General features: G+C 40.5%; 1 pseudogene; it reads left to right on the top strand.

Annotated features, from left to right (window-relative positions):
- Nucleotides 1–9868: 9868 nt before the first annotated feature.
- LOC115025404 (butyrophilin-like protein 2) lies at nt 9869–11672 on the top strand (annotated as a pseudogene).
- The last annotated feature ends 590 nt before the right edge of the window (nt 11673–12262 follow it).

Below are 12262 nucleotides of genomic sequence, written 5' to 3'. Positions count from 1 at the left end.
GTGCAGTTTACAAGTAAATGTGAAGACAGTGACATTTTAAAAAGAAAGTCATGAATGTCCAAATAACTTTACTAAACCTTTTGTTAAAATATATATTTTTCTATACATTTTACCTTATAAAGCAAATCAGACCTTTCTGAAGGTAAAATAGATCAATGTTGCATTTATTAGTAAGTATGAGCATTAATAGCACATAACACACCCGTCTTTATTATTTTAATTACTTTATACACCATACCAAAGAAACTACTCTTTGAACCCAATACAAAGCAATAACAGATGTGTGTGTGATCTGTATTTATACGTGAGGAGAAGTTAAACTTCATTCTGTTAAAGTTTGATGCCGTCTGCGGGCTCAATATAGCTTTTTAATTGCCCTAAATGTAGTTAGTAATAACATTTAAGGAATGATAGATCATATTGCTGTAAAAGCTTTTTGATTGTGAAAATGTTACTCTTATAAAAGCCGAGCTTTAAGGTCCTGGAGACATAATGAAGATATGTTAGAGTAGTTTGATTTGCAGGTCATTTGAAGCCTGAGCCTCAAAGACCATCAGGTCTCCATCATCACCACTTCAAAAATGCTACTTTTTCTTTCCAGCTCCGGTCAGTAAAGTCGACATTCAGCAGGTAGAAGACAGGACCACCTGCAGCTCAGACGGGATCTACCCAGAACCTCAGCTCACCTGGTCCACCAACCCTCCGTCCAACATCACAGACGAACCAGCAGTGCAGCTGACTGAAGAGAAGCTTTACAACATCAGCAGTACTCTGAGAGACTCAGTGAAGGATCTGGACTACAGCTGCACCGTCAGCACCCGCAGCAGCAAGAGGAAAGCCACTTTGTTTAAACCAAGTAAGTGTTTCTAAGAAGATTGAATCGGGAACCAAATTCTGAGAAGAAATATCAGATATTTTATGACTTGTTTTCATTTTTGTGTTGTATTATTTCAGCTTCTATCAATGGTTCCAGGGATGGAGCAACAATCCCCTGCGCTGCTTCAAACACTGCACGAACAAGCCTCATCTGGAGGTTCAACCACAGTCACATCATCCTGCACAGGACCGGGGACGCCGACACGGTCTCAGAGGGGTGGAAGCAGCAGGTGAAGAGTGTGTCTGAGTCAGGCAGCCTCACGCTACACAACTTATCTTCTAATCAAGAGGGGATCTACACGTGTGAGCTCAGTGATGCTGAGGAGACGAACGTTACAAACACCTTTCTGAAGATAAAGGAAAGTCAAGGTACGTAAACAAGAACTGCTGTCATGAGAAAAACATGGCTGTGCATTACAGACAGAGCAGTTACTCACTGTGCTGAGGTGTGTGTAGGTGTGTGTGTAGGTGTGTGTGTAGGTGTGTGTGTAGGTGTGTGTGTAGGTGTGTGTAGGTGTTTGTAGGTGTGTGGGTGGTGTGTAGTGTGTGTGTAGGTGGGTGTGTTGTTTGTAGTGTGTTTGTGTGTGTAGGTGTGTGTGTAGTTTTTTAGGTGTGTGTAGGTGTGTGTGTAGGTTTGTGTGTAGTTTTGTGTAGTGTTGTTTTGTGTGTGGTTTTTGTGTGTTGTTATGTGTGTGTGTATGTGTGTGTAGTTTTTGTTAGGTGTGTGTTTTAGTGTGTTTGTTTTGTGTGTATTTTTTTTTTAGTGTTTTGTTTATTTTTTTTCTTGTGTTTTTTTTGTTTTTTTTTTTTTTGTGTTCTGTGTGTTTGTCGGTGTCGCTGTGTGTGTCGTTCATGTTGTGTCGCTTGTTGTGTCGTGTGTGTCGTGTCGTGTGTGTGTGTCGGCTGTGCTGTGTGGTGTTGTGTGTCGGCATGTGTGTGCGGTGTGTGGTCGCTGTTGTGTGGGTCTCTGTGTGTGTCGGTTGTGTGAGCGTGTGGGTGTCGTGTGTGTGTCGTGTTGTGTGCGGTGTGTGTGGTGCCTGTGTGTAGCTGTGTGTGTTCGATGTGTGTGTCGCTTGTGGTGTCGATAGTTGTGTCGGTGTGTGTGTCGGTGTCGCTGGGTAGATGTGGTCGTAGTGTTTTCGTGTGTCGGCGTGTCGTGTGTTGTGTCTGTGTGTGTCCTGTTGTGTCGGGTTAGTGTGTCGCTAGGTGTGTCGTGTGGGTTGTGCTGTTGGCGTTGTGTCGTTCCTGTGGTGGTCGTTGTCGTGGGTAGGTTGTTCGTGTTGTCGGTGGTGGGTGTTTGTGATGTGTGTGCTGTGTGGGTGTGTGTCTCTTTGTGGTGTAGCTGTTTGTGTATATGTTGGGTGTAGATGTGTGTAGGTGTGTGTGTAGATGTGTGTGTAGATGGGTGTGTAGGTGCGTCATGAACTCATGAAGCATCGATCCCACAGAGGTCAACACTCCTGCACAACCCTGCAAGAAACTAAACATAAGAAGATATCTAAATAAGTTTATAAAATGAACAAAGTATTTACATTTCTTGTAACACAGTTTGACTTTTTGTGTCTTTCTTGAGCGACTTATGAAATTGAATATAAATAGAATCAATGTCTTTGCACCTGTAAAAGATTGTTTGATAGATTAATTATTAAATCTTTTTCATTTTCAGACACTCCGGATGTTGCAGCCATTGCAGTCGGATCGGTTGTTTCTATCTTGGTTGTTGCAATAATAATAATCGTGGCTCTGCATTATATAAATATATAAAAAAGGTACAGTACTAAGGTAAATGATAATTATAATAATTCTGCCTCCACTTATTAACTTATTGTGTGTGTGTACTTTGTTCTAATGATAATGTCTTTTAGATTCAGGAAGGAAGAAGAAAGAAAAAGGACAGCGAAGCATCATCAGCTGAAATGGTTCAGCTAAACTGTAAGTAAACATCAGCAGCTGAACTCAAGCAGAACACTGTCGTCATTTACAGCCAAATGTACTGAAGTCAAGTCTCTGCACATTTGCACATCGCATAATGTAAAGAATTTAATTCATAAATAATCAATTCAACTTTCTCCTCAGTTGAAAGATAGAAACAAGTTGTTTGTAAAGTTTATTTCCTGGAGATAGTTTCTCTATCATCTAACATCATGCATGCTTTTAAAAATGAAAGTGATTCCATAAAATGAGGTGACACGACGTCCTCGTGACACGACGTCCTCGTGACACTACGTCCTCGTGACGCGTCGTCCTCGTGACGCGACGTCCTCGTGACACGTCGTCCTCGTGACGCGACGTCTTCTCTGTCACTCTGGTTTGTTTTCTACCCTGCTCAATGATGAAATCTGAACAGTCTATTGTGTTTTGGACATTTCAGCTCAAGGAGAGCTAAACCCTAATGAACGACACGAGTAAGTAAACCATCTCTATTCAAGGAATGCTATGAAACATTACACTAAATTAATTTTATGATTACTGTGACGGTTTATCTCGCTGTGCAGAAGCTTTTACTGAAGAAGAATAAATGAGAGATTGTTTTGAGTTTTACGTTTTTATGTTTTGGTGATGAATTAATTAATTTTGTCTGCAACTGACTGAACTTCTCATCAAAAGGGTTGGGAGGTGAGAAGGAGGAGGAGAAGAAGGGACAAGAAGGAGAGGAGGAGGAGGAGAAGAAGAAGGACAAGAAGAAGGACAAGAAGGAACAAGAAGGAGGAGGAGGAGGAGAAGAAGGAAGGGAGAAGAAGAGGGAGGAGGAGTGAGAAGAAGAAGGGACAAGAAGAAGGACAAGAAGGACAAGAGGAGGAGGAGGAGAAGAAGAAGCGAAGAAGAAGGAGAAGACGGAAAGAAGGACAAGAGGACAAGGAAGGAAAGAGTCATTCATTCGCTCTCTACACAAAGGTCCCAAGATTCACTCAATATACAATACCTCCATATCTCTATCTAATTCTCTATCTCTCTCCTTCTATATTCTCATCTGCCCTCCTTCTCTCTTTCCGCGCACGACACAGAACATAAATAATGGAGAGATAGGATGTACTTATAAAGCTCGAATGTAGAGGAGGAACCCAAATCAAGCCCTAAACCACCCTAGAATTAGTTGCTGTAATAATTGGAAGTTCTGCTCTGAGCTCAACTGAGTGCAGACTTTTATACATTTAGAGTCTCGTGAACGAGACCTTTAATGCTCCAGCTGTGTGTCCTTTAGGCTCTGCAGCACAATATGCTTTGCAGGGATTTTCTTGGGAGGCTGCGGCACAGAGCAGCTGGTTCCTGCTGTAACTTGTGTCCTAATACTAAACGGTGAAGAAGTAATAAAAGTAGACTCACAGAGGCTGCTGGGGCTCTGGTTTCAGATAAGGAGTGTTAAACTCATCAGCCACAGTACTTCATGAATGAAGCTTTGCTACCAGCTAGTGGTTCACTGTGGTAAAAAAGAAAGGAAGGGCATTGTGATCTAAATACTTACACTCCTGCAGCTACAAAATGTATTTCTCAATCAGCTTGTTCCTGTTAGCGATGATGTTTTATAACGAACCACAACTTTCCTGTAAACCTTAAGAGTGTGTTTTTCACATGAGAGATTTCTGTGTGTGTGTGTGTGTGTGTGTGTGTGTGTGTGTGTGGTGGCTTTGTTGTTGTTGTTGTTGTTGTTGTTGTCCTGTGGTCTTGTAGATTGTGGATTCATGAATAAAGAATTTTGTATAAATCCTGTACAGAAATATGTCTATTACAGAAGTACTGTGATATAGAGACAACAACTGCAAGAATACTGTGATAGAAGAGACAACACTGCAGAAATACTGTGATAGAAGGCAACCCTGCAGAATACGTGATAAAGAAAAACCTGAGATACGTAGAGAGACAACACTGCAGCAATCGGAGAAAACATACGCGATCCTGTATAGAAGAGACAACACTGCAGAAATACTGTGATAGAAGAGAAAACACTGCAGAAATACTGTGATAGAAAGAGACAATACCTGCAGAACTACTGTTGATATAAGAAAAACACTGCAGAAATACTGTGATAGAAAGAACAAACTCACTGCCAGAATACTGTGATAGAAGAGACACATGCCAGAATACTGTGATAGAAGAGAAACCACCTGCAGAAATACTGGGATAGAAGAGACAACACTGCATGAAATACGTGATAGAAGAGACACGAGCATCTGTAAAACAATACAGAATACCTGTGATAATAGACGAACACTGCAGAAATACTGTGATAGAAGACAACACGTGCAGAAATCCTGTGATTAGAAGATGACAACCCTGCAGAAATACTGTGATAGAAGAGACAATACTGCAGAAATACTGTGATAAAGGCAATACTGCAGAACTGAAAAGACAACCTGGCAGAATACTGTGATAGACAGAGACAAACGAACGGAAAAACATACCGGAAATACTGTGATAGAAGAGAAAACACTGCAGAAATACTGTGATAGAAGAGAAAACACTGCAGAAATACTGTGATAGACGAGAAAACCTGGCAGAAATACTGTGGAGAAACACACTGCAAAAGACATACTGATAGAAGAGACAATACTGCAGAATAACTGTGTGATAAGAAGACAACACTGCAGAATTACTGTGATAGAGAGAAGAACCACTGGCAGAAATACTGTGATAGAGAGTAAAACACTGCAGAAATACGTGTATAGAAGAGAACACTGCAAAAAAAAGCATACGTGATAGAAGAGACAACACTGCAAAATACTGGTGATAAGAAGAGACAAACTGCAGAAATACTGTGATAAGAGAAACCTGCAGAATACTGTGATAGAAGAGACAAACACTGCAAAATACTGTGAAATGAAAGAGACACTGCAGAAATACTGTATAGAAGATAACACCTGCAGAATACTGGATGAGAAGAGAAAACCTGGCAGAAATACTGTGAGTAGAAAGGAAAAAAGAAAACACTGCAAATACATACTGTGATAGAGAGACACGCAGCTGAAGAGAACACTGCAGAAATACTGTGATGAGAAGGACAACCTGCAGAAATCTGTGATAGAAGAGACCAACACTGCAGAAATACTGTGATAGAAGAGAAACACTGCAGAAATACTTGGATGAGCTACCCTGAAGATCTGGATAGAAGACAACACTGCAGAATACTTGTGTAGTAGAACCCTGAAGGAAAAACAACTGCAGAAATACTGTTACTAGAAGATACCACTACTGCAGAATACTGTGATAGAAATAGAAAGCACTGCAGAAATAACTGTGAAGAAGAAAACACTGCAAGAATACTGTGATAGAAGAGAAACATCACTGCAGAAATACTGTGATAGAAAGAGACAACACTGCAGAAATAACTGTGATAGAAGATACAACAGACTGCGAAATACTGTGATAGTAAGACACAAACACATGCATGAAATAAGTAAGAAGACAAACACTGCAGAAATACTGTGATAGAGAGACATAACGATGCAGAATACGTGATGAAGAGACAAACTGCAGAAATACTCGTGATAGAAAGAAAACACTGCAGAACATACTGATGAGAGCAACTGAGAAATACCGTATAGAAGAGCAATACGCAGAAATACTGTGATAGAAAGAGACATCTGCCAATTGATAGATAACCATAGCAATACTGGATAGAGTAGCAAACTGCAAAATACTGTGATAGAAGAGAAAACTGCAGAAATACTGTGTATAGAAGAGACAACTACCTGAGAAATACTGTGATATACAGAAACACACTGGCAGAAATAACTGTGATGAATAGACAACACGCTGCAGAATACTGTGATAGAACGAGACAACACTGCAGAAATACTGTGATAGAAGCGACACACTGCAGAAAATCTGTATAGAATGAACAACACTGCAGAAATACTGTGATAGAAGAGACAACACTGCAGAAATACTGTGATAGAAGAGACAATACTGCAGAAATACTGTGATAGAAGAGACAATACTGCAGAAATACTGTGATAGAAGAGAAAACACTGCAGAAATACTGTGATAGAAGAGACAAAACCCTGCCCAGAAATACTGTGATAGAAGATACAATCACTGCAGAAATACTGTGATAGACGAGAAAACACTGATCTGAACACGAACATACCAGATCTGTGATAGAAGAGAAAACACTGCAGAAATACTGTGATATAAGATAACAACCTCGAGATACTGTGGAAACATAGTCAAAATACTGTGATAGAAAAGAAGAAACATACTGCAGATACTGTGATAAAGAGACACTACTGCACGAATACTGTGATAGAAGAGACAATACTGCAGAAATACTGTGATAGAAGAGACAATACTGCAGAAATACTGTGATAGAAGAGACAACACTGCAGAAATACTGTGATAGAAGAGAAAACACTGCAGAAATACTGTGATAGAAGAGACAACACTGGCAGAAACTGTATACGAAAGAAAACATGCAGAAATACTGTGATAGAAGAACTAGAGACAATACTGAGGCAATTGCGAAATACTGTGATAAAGCAGACAATGCATCCGAAATACTGTGTAGAAAGAGAAACGAGAAAACTGGATAAAGAGACATGCAACTACTGTGATAGAAGAGACAATACTGCAGAAATACTGTGATAGAAGAGACACACTGCAAGAAATTAGGAACATGGCGATTGTTGATAGAAGAAAAACACTGCAGAAATACTGTGTGAAAAGAGACAATACTGCAGCACATCTGTGATAGACATACGAATACACTGCAGAAAGCTGTTTAGAAAAACCGTTGTAAGAAGACACACTGCAGAATACTGTGTAGAAGAGATCAACACGCAAATACGTGATAGAAGAAACATACTGCAAATACTGTGAAGTAAAACAATACTGCAGAAATACTGATAGAAGAGACACACTGGCAGAAATATGTGATAGAAGAGACATACTGCAGAATACGTTATGATAAGAGACAATACCTGCAAAATACTGTATAGAAGAGACAACAAACTGTCAGAAATCCTGTGATAGAGAGAAACAGTCACTGCAGAAATACTGTGATATACGAGACAAACTATGGCGAGAATACTGTGATAGAAGAGAAACACTGCGAAATACTTGATAACAGCAACACTGCAGAAATACTGTGATAGAAGAGAAAACACTGCAGAAATACTGTGATAGAAGAGAAAACACTGCAGAAATACTGTGATAGAAGAGAAAACACTGCAGAAATACTGTGATAGAAGAGAAAACACTGCAGAAATACTGTGATAGAAGAGACAACACTGCAGAAATACTGTGATAGAAGAGAAAACACTGCAGAAATACTGTGATACCTGAGCAATACGGATTAGAGACAACACTGCAGAAAATACTGTGATAGAAGAGACATACCTGCAGAAATACTGTGATAGAGAGTCGAAATACTGCCAGAAATACTGTTATAGAAGACGACAACTGCAGAAATCGGTGATAGACGATGAAAACACTGCAGAAATTAACTTGTAGAGGAACTGCAGAAACGATGAAAACACTGCAGAATCAGATAAGACTACGCATCGGATAGAAGAGACAACACGCAGAATACTGTGTAGAAGAGAACAACTGCACAAATTATGTGATAGAGGAGACAATACTGCAGATACTTGATAGAAGAGAAAACCTGCAGAAATACTGTGATAAAAGAAGAACACTGCAGAAATAACGTGATAGAAGAGACAATACTGTCAGAAATTCATGATTGTCCTGTGATAGAAGAGAAAACACTGCTAGAAATACTGTGATAGAAGAGAAACACTGCAGATACTGTGATAGACGAGAAACACTGCAGAAATACGTGATAGAAAGAAAACACTGCCGAATACTGTGATAGAAGAGACAAACTGCAGAATACTGTGATAGAAGAGAACACTGCAGAAATACTGTGATAGAAAGGACAACACGAATCGGAGAAAACAATGAGAATACTGTGATCAGAAGAGAAACACTGCAGAATACTGTGATAGAAGAGACAGCATAACTGCTTGATAGAAATAACTGCATCGATAGAAGAGAAAACACTGCATAAATACTGTGATAGAAGAACACACTGCAGAATACTGTGATTAGAAGAGAAAACAATTCAAATAACATACGCAGAAATACTGTGATAGAAGAGAAACACTCTAGACAATACTGCTGTAGAATCAACACGAACTTGATGAAGACAACTGCAGAAATACTTGTGATAGAAGAGACAATACTGCGAAATCTGTGATAGAAGAGAACAAACACTGCAGAAATACTGTGATAGAAAGAGAAAACCCACTGCAACATACTGTGATAGAAGAGACAATACTGCATAAATACTGTATATAAGAGAAAACAGACTGCAAGAAATACTGTGATAGAAGAGACAATACTGCAGAAATACTGTGATAGAAGAGAAAACACTGCAGAAATACTGTGATAGAAGAGAAAACACTGCAGAAATACTGTGATAGAAGTAACATACTGGGGCAGAAATACTGTGATAGAAGAACATACCACTGCGAATCTGTGTATAAGAGACAACACTGCAGAAATACTTGTGATAGGAAAGAAACACTGCAAAAACTGTGATAGAAGAGAAAACACTGCAGAAATACTGTGATAGAAGAGAAACACTGCAGAAATACTGTGATAGAAGAGACAACCTGCAGAAAAACTGTGATAGAAGAGACAACACTGCAAAATACTGTGATAGAAGAGACATACTGCAGAAATCCTGTGATAGAAAGAGACATATCTTCAGAATATACTTGTGAATAGAAGAGAAAACACTGGCAGAAATACTGTGATAGAAGAGAAACACCGAACTGCAGAAATACTGTGATAGAAGAGACAACACTGCAGAAATACTGTGATAGAAGAGACAACACTGCAGAAATATGTGACACCTGAGCTGTACCACCCCCAGGTGTTTAATTTCTTTCCTTCCTCGTCATATCACCAGTCTGACCAGTTTGATGAGTTGTGTGGGTAAACACTTCCTGCACAGTACAGTGTGGAGTTTAATCAGAGGAGGTTCAAGAGGATGATCAGCAGCGTCGTGTTCGTGTTGGTCCTGACGGTTCTGCAGAGTTCTGCTAGAGTTGGTGAGTGAGGCGTTCACAGCCCTCTGATAAAACAGTAATAAGAGACGTGTTTAACTTGGTGAACTGTATTGTTGTGGTTATTTCCTAACGCCAACGACTGCTAAACGACACAAACCCTCTTTTATTCCTTGTACTTTTAAATAGTTCTATAAATGACCTAGCTTGTCAAATTTTAATAAATTAAACTGAAAAAAATACAATAAATGTGTAGCTCAAAACCCAGTGGACAGAATTTAAATTCCTGAATGTGTTCTGCTTGCAGAGTTCACCGTCACCTGTGTCAGTTCAGAACAATGTGTTCTGCCATGTCAGTTTCAATCTGACGGGAAAGGTGCGAGGGTCATGTGGTACAAGAGGAAAGCCGTGGTGAGCTGCACGCGCTACGGCAACACCAGCTTCGTGGTCGGCTCCAACTCGCCGGCCGATAAGTACAAAGGAAGAACCGGCCTGTACGTAGACCAGGTCCTGGAGGGCAACGCAACGCTGCTGCTGAGAAACGTCACGCCGCACGACCAGGGAAAATACTTCTGCATCACCATGACCAGGCCGCGAACCGACGAGTCTGGAATCATCTCGCTGGTTGTAAAGGTGGCAGGCAGCTGTAAAGATTGTTCGATTGATCGTGCTCATCTGGTTTGTCACTGTATTGCTGTTTGCACAAGGACACGGGTCTTCAAGATTCTCACCTGGAACGACTTCAGGTCTAACATCTTTATCTTTAATGTTTCGTAGCTCCGGTCCAGGAGGTCGACATTGAGTGGAACCGGGGATTCAGTCACCTGTAGAGCTGAAGGTATCTTTCCGGCTCCGCAGCTCACCTGGTCTACAGATCCAACGACTCATACTCAACTCCTCCAGAAAAAAACACAGATCCAGACCAACCATCTGGGCTCCTACGACATTCAAAGCTCGCTCCTGCTGAGGGGTAACAACGCCACGAATCAGACTTATATTTGTTGTGTAACCGGCGACACCAACAAAAGAACGGCCTTCCTGAAACATGAAGGTAAAGAAAGTTAAGGCGAGACACTACAGGCACCAACATTGTTTTTCTTGCACTGGTTGATTTTGACAAGTGGAAAGAAAACAGTGTGTGTTTGGTGTCACTCACAGCTCATGTTATACACGCTACACTCACTACATGCAGGAGATGCACTAAGTTCTGTGTGTTGACAGGAGTTAGTGATTTATGGAGTGATACAAAGACAGATCCAGAATCTGTACAAACCTTTGACTAATTAGCTAATCAGCACATATTTAATAAGATAATGCCTCATTTGCATATTCAAACATAAGATTTCAGAAAACTTGTAATACAAAAGATAATTGTCTTAATGTAAGTAATGAACTGCAGAAGTGTCATGGTGATATCTATTAGTTAGAAATGTTACCCCCATTCACTTGTGGTGGATAAACTTTACAAAATCTTCTTGCTCTTTGTTGTAGCTTCCATCTCGGTGTCTCCGGGCAGCGATGTGAGAGTTTCCTGCAGTCTGCCTCACGGCGTCCCTCAGAGCTTTAATCTCACCTGGAGGTTCAGACGCTCTGATCCCATCCTGTCCATCTCCAAGTCGCTGGTGAAGGTCTGGGATCAGTGGAAGCCTCATGTCTCCAACGACCTCTCCGCGTGAAGAGTCCTGAAGCTGCTCAGCCTGAAGCCGGAGCACCAGGGAACCTACACCTGTGAGGTCAGCACACCTGAAGAAACATACGTCACCTGCACTGAGGTCACAGTAACGGAAGGTAAAGACATAACAGGGGGAGGGTGGTAAGAAAAGATTCACTGTGGTTCAGTGTGACGTACACTTCCACAGGTATCGTTATCTCCATAAATACACTTCCTTGAGAAGAAGTTTTCTTCAGTATAAAAGTAATCGAACATTGTTGTTTGTACATCCATTGGTACACTGCAAACAGGAACCGCTAATAGATTTTTATGTATTTCCTTGAGAGCCATATATAAAAATATATAAATTTGAATGCAACTTTATGCGTGCATTTTTTACGAATAACACGTCTCCGAGTACTAATAGCGGTATCAGTGTTGCATTGAACACGTGCTCTTTTATTAAATAAACTAAACGCTTACGTTATTTATCTCATTTATGTGCATGTGTCAGTGTTTACTGCACGGGGGTCAAACTCAAGGAAATTATATCCGGCCCGCGAGAAATTATCATATGTCTGTCATAACTGGCCCGCCGGTTTTGGTAATTACATCAATGCATGGCACAACCACGGGGGAAGACATTCGAGGAAGAATCTAAATATGTGAATGAAATGAAAGTTTTTGGAAAGCAAAGGGAAACACAGCACAGATCTCTGGGACATTT

Source organism: Cottoperca gobio, chromosome 20 (assembly GCF_900634415.1).
Source record: "Cottoperca gobio chromosome 20, fCotGob3.1, whole genome shotgun sequence".
NCBI lineage: Eukaryota > Metazoa > Chordata > Actinopteri > Perciformes > Bovichtidae > Cottoperca > Cottoperca gobio.
Note: the sequence above shows the minus strand (reverse complement) of the source record. Positions and strands in the feature narration are given on the sequence as shown.